The following is an 8,392-nucleotide window of genomic DNA, read 5'->3' on the forward strand; positions in this document are numbered from 1 at the left end:
CAGGCTCCCAGGGGAAAGATGAGCAAAGCTACACCCACGACCAGCCCCAGGTACTGGGGCACAGCTGCCCACCATGTGTAATGGCTCCCCTGAGACTGGAATGGGTATGGAGGGAGCCCTGTCCTGCAGGGTCTGCTGTGGGGGAGACGGGAAGGAGCTCCATCTCACCCGGGTCTGTATTGCACTCAGTGCCTGTGTGTTGCTTTTGCAAGCTGGGGGGCTTCAGACTAAGGTGTGAAGTCCTCCCATCCATAATCACTTAAGGCTCCCATGGGGGCTGTCAGCCTCAAAGTCCTGCTTCGATTCCAGTCCAAAACCCTTCCTGGGTTTTCAGCTGGCTGTGAGATCCCTATCCCAGAGCTATTGTCACCAGATCATCTGCTCTTTCTGAGATGCTCCACCCCGAGCCTGCTGCGAAAGTCCCCGAGGCTACTCAGACATTGGGTTACTGTTCCAGTCCCCAGCCAAGATCCCTGTGTCTCCATGTAGTCCTTGCCCAGCCTCGTTTCACCCACTTCCCTGGTGCTTTGCATCAGAGGTTGCCTGGGCTCGAGTTCCAGGAACGGGAAGATAAATCTGAGCCTACGTAGACCTTCTTTTCACATGGTGAGGAATTATTTACACTCGGGTTGGGATTTGCTGCTCTACTAATTTTGTTGTCTCCTCGTTTGCCTGTTTGTCCCACATTTGAAATGGTGTTCCCTCCCTCCCCCTGCCTTCCCTTGCTGCCCCCACATGTGAGTGCCTTTCCTCCCTCCTCCTCCTCCTCCTGGTCCCGGCTGGCCCGGTCAGGCAGGTGCAAGAAGGCAGCGCACAAGGAAGATAATGCATCAACTCAAATATCACCGCGTTTTACGGAGAAAGGGGGAAAGAGATGCAAAACTAAATGACCTTTAAAGCAAGCAAGCTCTCAGGTTCCCTCCCCCACCCAGAAGCGGCTCCTCTGCTCCTCGGTAACCTTCTCTTCCCTGTCCCAGCATTTATTTATAAGCGCCATCAATAATTAAAACGCTGCCTGCCTGCCTGCCTGCCGCGGCTGTGGTGTTGACAGAGGCATCTCTGACATTTCCTGGCTCAGCCTGGCTGCTTTGCTCACTTGGGCTTTTAATTTTCTTCCCCCGCCTTCTTCGAAAGACAGGAATCACCCGCCTGGAAGGGATGGGAGGTCTGTCCTGGCCCTGCTCTCCCGGAGACCCCCCCGCAGCGCAGGGGGCTGTTTGCCCTGAGAGTGACCCGAGAGCTGCCGGCTCTCACGGCCCCACAGCAGCGACACAGGGTGGGATGTCTGGGGTGTTCCTGCCACGGGCACCACCGCTCCCTGCCAGAGTCAGGCTCAGGGAGAAGAGACTCCCTTGTCCACATCCGAGGGCCAGAGAGATGCCACGCTGGTGGCTCCTTGCCGAGAAAATGGCAAGCGAGGGCTCTGGGGATGGAGCCCCCCGCCCCAGGGCAGCAGCGTCACCCCGAGGACCCGGCCAGGGAGGTGGGAAGAAGGAGAGACCCACCAAGCAACGCAGCCAAAAAGCACGGTCAAGCGGGATGAGTCGGCCCTAACAAGGAGGAGCTGGAGGCCTTACGGTCGAGGAGTATGGCTGGGCTTAGAAATCAGGGATGGAAGGCTTTACGCAGGCCTGGAGGAAGCACTGCAGGGCATAACCCAGGGACTGGCCAAGCACAGAGGCAACAGCCAGGCTTGGCACACCGATGGCACTTCGGAAGTCCTTGGGAATACTCTGGGTCACTCCTCGTGTGTTCAAAGGCAGCCTTGCAGGCATCAGGCCAGGCTCCGGCCCTTGAACAAACCCTCGAGCGTGCCGTTCGCAGGCAGCCCTGCTCAGCACCTGCAAGCAGAGCCCACGGCCTGCCGGGGCTGAGCCCGGGTCCCTCTACCAGCACGATCCTGATGGGGTGACAGGTGGGAAGAGGAAAGCCCGGTGGTTCTCCCTGAGCTGGTCTGCGATGCTGCTGGCATGGCAGACATGCAGACAGGCGGTGGCAGATAGCTGCAGCCGAGGCGTTGGGCAGCGTGCACCCAGCTCGCCCCAGCACGCAGCGTGATGCCTCAGGCTCCCCTGCCCCACCGGCTGAGCCCTGGAAGGGAACATGAAGGGGGCCGGCGCTTTGCCGTGGCCCTCGCACCTCGCTGCGGGGCCGGGGAGCACCCAGGAGCCGGGCACAGCAGTGGCGAGAGGCAGATCTGTCACAGAGCGTGGCTCTGGAAGGACGGTGATGGCAGCTGGCAGCTCCCCAGCCCTGCCGGTGCCGAGCTCCCGCTGGGGTGAGAAGAGGGCACCAAAGGACAGTGTCAACTCAGCAGCCCTTGGCGCGCAAGCTCCCAGGCTGTCCTATCCCATCAGCGTCTGACTCCCTCCATGGCGACCGCCCCGACATTGTCCTTGCTGCGACCGGGTGGGCAGGGTACCCCCTCTCGGTCCCCTGGCTGTCCCACACCAGACCCTGCAACCGCTCACACAGGATGCATGGAACTGCTGCTGGGAGACACCAAGGGTCCGAGAGATGGAAAAGGCGCCTTCTTCCCCAGGCACTCCCACCTCCCCAGCCCACACAGCCCAGCTGGCTCAGGGGTGCTGGAAGAGCTCACCCCACTGCTCTCCATCCTCTGTGGGTCAGGCTCTGAGGAGCATCCCCAGTCTTCAAGGGAAGTGGTAGACCCCTGCAAGGGGTATCGCGTGTCCCTCTGCAGGGGGTATCCCAGCCAAGATGGCCTCGGAGGTAAATAAGGCAAGCAGGGGTGATGCCCTCATTTCAAATACAACAAAGCCTCTGGGCCTCTGAGCTGCTTTCTGGTGGCCACAAGAGGAAAAGATGCTGCACTGCCTGCTCTGGGCTTTTCAAAATCTCGCTGCGCACCACCTGTGCTGTGGGACCTGATGCCCCTCCACGTCCCTCTAGAGCACTTACCCCTGTTGCAAGCACCTCGGGTTTATCAAAACACAGCACAACAGGGAGAGGTGGAAACTGGGGCAGGGGAGGGGATGACACAGAGTCACAAGCTAAAATGCGAAGCATGGACCATCCCAGGGAAAAAAGAGACCACGCAAAACCAACAGAGCATCTCCATGAGAGTGCTGGAAAACAGCCTCCCACTGACTCTCTCCTCTCCAGCCTGGGAAGGGAAAAGCTTCACACCTGCTCTGAATGCCGTGAAGGCTGCAACAAGCCCAGACAGGAATAGAAGCCACTAACTAGATGCTTTCCCTCCTCCAAGTGAAAACGGAGCCAGCTCTCCTCTCCCACCCCGCACCCCAGCTTGCCTCACGCACCCACTGCCAGGTTTGCCGAGCGAGGTGACGCCGTCCATGTCGGAGAGCCCTGCAGCCGGTGGCCAAGTGTGCAGGGCAGGGAGGAACGTGGCCAGCGTAGCCGAGGGGAGCTGGCCGCAGCTGGCATCCTTGGCAAGGGTGGAACAGCGCCCCATTTCACAGGAACAGGGGTGCAGAGGAGAAGGGCTAGCAGAAGCCTTCAGTGACCGGCGTTTCTATATTAATGACCCCCTTCATGGGCTGACCTGCTGCAGCTAGCACTGTTTCTGTGCATGTCTCCTCCTGGAGTCTGCCACGGGAGATGTCCTCCCCATCCTTCCCCTCTAAGATGAGTGGCAGCGACCTGGAAGTGAGGGGACACATGCTCCAGGGACAGGATCTGTGGGGATTGCTGTGACACAGTAGTGACAGTGGAGACCCTCGAGCTCAGGCAGTGCTGCCCATCCCTGGCTATCAAGAAGAGCTAGGAGAAAGTGTCAGAGTCCCTCCAGGAAAGGAGGGATTGCTCAAGGGGCCACCCAGTTCTGAGACAAAAGCAGCGGGCATTGCACTAACACAGCCACCCGAAGCAGAAAAGCTGGGAATATCTGAGCAAATCCTCCCCGAGTCCCTTTTGCTTCCCAAGCACGGCCCCGTGCTCCCAGCAGGGCTCACAAATAGGACACTTCTGCTGCCCACAGCCTCTGACACACACTTTCTGGCAGGACGGTTGTTCTGCTTTTTCCCCCCTCCTTCTCATTTCAATAAGGGGGGACTGGGGGCTTGGTCTGCCCCAGAGCTGCTTGCTAAACCTTCAGACCTGTGCTTTGCAGGCAGGGAACCACCCAATGGTGGTGAGCAACCCCAACTGAAGAAGACATTTTCCAACAAATAAGGAAGGAAGCGGGGGCAAGGGAGCATGGAGGAAGCTGCAGCTGTGGTCACGTCCTAGGCATCGCTTCTTAATTATAGCATCGCCTGGGAGCTGGGCACAGGGAAGAGCTTCAGAGCAGGTCCTCTCTTGCCTGGCACCCCTTGGTCTGGGGTTCTGCCAGCATGGCCCACGTCAGTCCCACCGCGACTGGGGCTCAAGACCAGGGAAGCTGGGGCAAACACGGCAGCCTGAAACCTGGCTGTGCTGGTCCTCCATCTCTTTTCTGTAGACGGAAGGGTGGAGAGAAAGGGAGGAGAGCCTGGCACAGCTCCTGCCAGAGCCTGGTTTGCCATCTGGCATTTGGATGCAACGTGAGGGGCTGAGTGGGAGGCAGCAGAGGGATCTGAGTCTTCTGGCCTGACATTGGAGGGATCTCGGAGCGAGGGAAGGAGAGAGGGCTCCAGCAGCAAGGGGAGAGGCGTTTGCAAATGGGAGCCAGTAGGTCCCTGGGCACAGATCCTGCCCACAGAAAGGTTTTCATGATTCAGTCAAAAAAACATACAATCTGGGAAAAAAAAAAAAAACACCTAAGAAAAGGTAAATAAATTGTCTCACCTTCAGCTGAGATTCAGGAGAGCTTCAGCTTGGCAGGATGAGGCAGTGTGTCCACCCTTTTTCGCTCACCCTGCTACAGGCAGCCAGGGTCACTGAAGGAAAGGGGTCCTCGTGGTGGAAAGCATTGCCAGCTGCTGAGCTGAAACAAGCAGGGATATCTCCAAGTTTTGGGGGAGCAGCAAGGATTTGTTTCAACACTGTGACTGTTCAGATGGGCAGGACAGCATAGAGGGTTAGTGAAGTCCAGCCTTGGTAAGCATCTTGGGCAAACACCGGGGCAGAGGGTGTCCTGCCCCAGAGCCAGAGTCTGGAATGTAAAGGAAAGATTTAACAGCCATCCACCTTTGCCTCCACCTTCCTGGGATGTCATTCCTGGGAGGCGCAGCCTCAGCGGGTGAAGAAAACCTCCCGCACTATTTTAGCATCATAGTTAAAGTAACCTGGATGAAGGAAACCTTCCTGCTTCACACTTCGGGCCAGAGGTGAAGTGGCATAAGAAGGAAAAAAACATCCCCCGTGGGCAGGTTGTATCCTGACTAACCCTACGGCAGCTGGGCTGTGCCCCGTGGGAGATGGGGTCCAGGCGCACCCTTGAACTGGCTTGAACCAGCAGCGGAGGAAAGATGCCCCTTTTCACAGACCTTGCTGCGATGCATGGTGGTGGGAATGCCAACCACGACGACAGGTCAGAACCCCTGGTTATTTCTTCCCCTGTCTTGTTCCTTTAATTAATCTCAAAGAGAGAGCGTCCAACCCACTTGCACCCTCAGGCTTCGGTGGGATGATTTATCTCACCTCCCCACAGGGCTCCTGTGTGCCATTGGAAAGGGCAGGGTGAGAGGAGCTCCCGCATCCCGCCAGCTGGCAGGCTCTGCCTCCTCCCCTGTGCCCAGCATCCATGGGCAAGGCCTGCGGGATGTCCCGGGGAGACGAGCCTCCGCTCCCGCTGCCGAGCCCTGCTCCCCACAGAGCCGGCAAAGGTGGCAGATGGGCCCGTCTCTCCCTGCCAGCGCAGGCAAGGGGGCTGGAAGGTAGGAGGTGGAACCAAATCCAGTCTAATTAAGGGTAATTACCATTCATCCCAGGAAGCCGTAGGAGACAGAGCCCACGTTCTCCCTGTCTATTAATAGCTGTCAGCAGCTGCACGGTTCCTGCTGGGACCCAGGGAGAGCGGAAAGCTTTGGGAGGAGCAGCAGCACGGAGAGCATCCTGCTCCCCCATCCTTCAGCGCTGGCGGCGCAGGGGGCTTTTTCCTCCTTCCAGGATGCCATTTCTTCTGCCGCTTCCCCCGGGACTCCAGGAGATGCCGGCTGCTTTTAAGCAGTGTTTTCCAGCTAAAGCTGCAGGGAGCCAGCCAGAGGAGGGCCAGTCCCTGCTCCTCAGCATCCTCAATTTGCTGAGTGTCCGTCCCCCCCCCCCCCCAGTTTTGGAAACTTTCTGTGCTTCTCATTGAAAAGGGTAGAAGCCATACACATAAGAGGACTCCCCCAGCGCCAAGGACGAACCTCGCTGGCTCCTGCCTTAGTGAACCCCTCTGGTGTCAGGCAGACCTCAAACACCAACTGCCTCCTCTCAAACCTGACCTTCAGCTGCGCCCGCGGTTCTTCCCCCTGGGGAGATGAAGCGCATCTGACAGATGAGGGTTGCCTCGCCGAAGGCGTCAGCTACAGAAGCTGCCCTACAGCACGTAAAGGACGCAAATAAAATGATATCCTGACCCCGTATGGTGACTTCTGGCCGTCACAGAGCAATGTGAGGACAAAGGGGGCTGCAGGAGATGCACTAGCAGAGCTGACCGGGTGGACACATGCACAGAGGGTGGGTGTTTTTTGTCCCCCTTCCACTCCTGCTACCTCCAGCTGCCATTGCAACCAAACAGCCTGCTGCTTGCCACAGGCAAAAACCTCACCACATGCATTTGCGCAGTCCCCAAGGAGACAGCTGGTGCTAGTGCCACCCCACCAGGGAGAAACCAAGAAGCAGATTAGAGGAGAGGAGAGCTGCTTGGCTGCGGGGTGTCTCGGTGGCCGGGCAAAGCAGGCTGCAGGAGGGAAAGGCACCTTGCTGTCCCTGGGCACTGTCCTCTTCTGCTCTGGCACTAGGCGATGCCTGGCAATAATCCCTGTCCCAGCAACACCCAGCACGGTTTCACTGCCGGTGCCGCTGGGCTGTCAGCAATCCTCGCGCTCAGAGCTGCTGGGGTGAGGGTTTGCCTTGGGTCCCCTTCTCTCAACTGCTAAGCTTGAAATGGAAGATGCCTAGGTTGAGAGGGGCCACATCCAGCACCTTCTTTCAGAGGAGGAAGGCTCTGCTTCATGCTGGAGCCTGTTGCCAAAAGAAACCATGACAAACGAGAAGAGAAACTTAAGAGCGCAGGTTGGGTCGAAACAGAGAGCTCCCCAGTCCAGCCATGGATGGGATGGGCAACATGGTCTTCAACTTCTGCAGGTCCCTGCAACACACGGGCCACCAGTCTCTGGATGGTCTTCAGCAAGCGCAGCCTGAGGTGCTATGAAAGACCATTTGGGGATGGAGCAGGGGTTTGTAGCCCTCTGACAAAGCCTGAGCTTCTGATGTCCCAGCTTGTCAAGGTTTAAGCTGGGCTGGCCACTAAATGAATGACAGATGTTTTCTTAACCCCTCTCCCCCCAGAAGGCGAAGGGAGAGAGAATAAGGGAGAGAGACTTACGGGTTGAGAAAAAAACTAAAACAGCTTTAATGAAATATTAACAATAAAAAGAAAACATAATAATATTAATAAGAAGATAATGAAATATATACAAATATATACAAAACCAATATTGATCTCCCAGGATGGCGATCACATTGCCGACAGGCACTGGGAAAATCCCAGACTGGACTCAGCAGAAGATGGAAACTGGATTCAGGAACACACAGATTGGGGTCAAAGGCAGAAGAATGGACAGAGTCCTCCTCAGACACCGGCCATTGAAGAAGAGAGGGCTGACTCCTTTGATCCCTCAGCCTTATACTGAACATGAGGCAGATGGGATGGAATACCCTGTTGGTCAGTTTTGGGTCACCTGTCCTGTCCGTTCCTCCCCGCAGATGAGACCCCTCTACACTTTTGCACTTCCGACCCTCCAACGGGGCAAATAACGAAGTTAGCTGCCTTGGGTGTTATAACAATAAGACCCTCCCTGCATACCATTCCTTAGTATTAACTATAAGCATCAGAGGTTATCACTGCCTGAAGCACAGACACTGTCTGAAAAACATACCATTAATTTCAGAGAATGCAGTCAGTTAGAAGAAACTTAACTGAAAAGTAAAATTACTGAAAAGAAAATTGGTTTTCTTCTACCTCAAGTCAGGACACAGCACCAGAAATCACACCCAGTTGTGAGCTTAAGTCGTGGGCAGATACAGCAAGGATTTTCCCTTCTCTCCCCTTCCCAGGATGACGTGGTACTGCCTTCATCCCCACACGGCTCATCTCCCAGCAAGTCCTTACAAATGCCCTCAAAGAGCCAAAGAAATCAGGGTGGGAGAAGCCAGGCAGGATAACCTGCTTCCAGTCCGTGACGGCTGGGACACTAAAAAAGGTTGTCACCCCACAGCCACAGCCCCGTCTCCAGAACAGCACCCAAATCTTCACATTAGCAGCAGAGGATGCCCT

Source organism: Vanellus vanellus (genome assembly GCF_965231255.1).
Source record: "Vanellus vanellus genome assembly, chromosome: 3".
NCBI lineage: Eukaryota > Metazoa > Chordata > Aves > Charadriiformes > Charadriidae > Vanellus > Vanellus vanellus.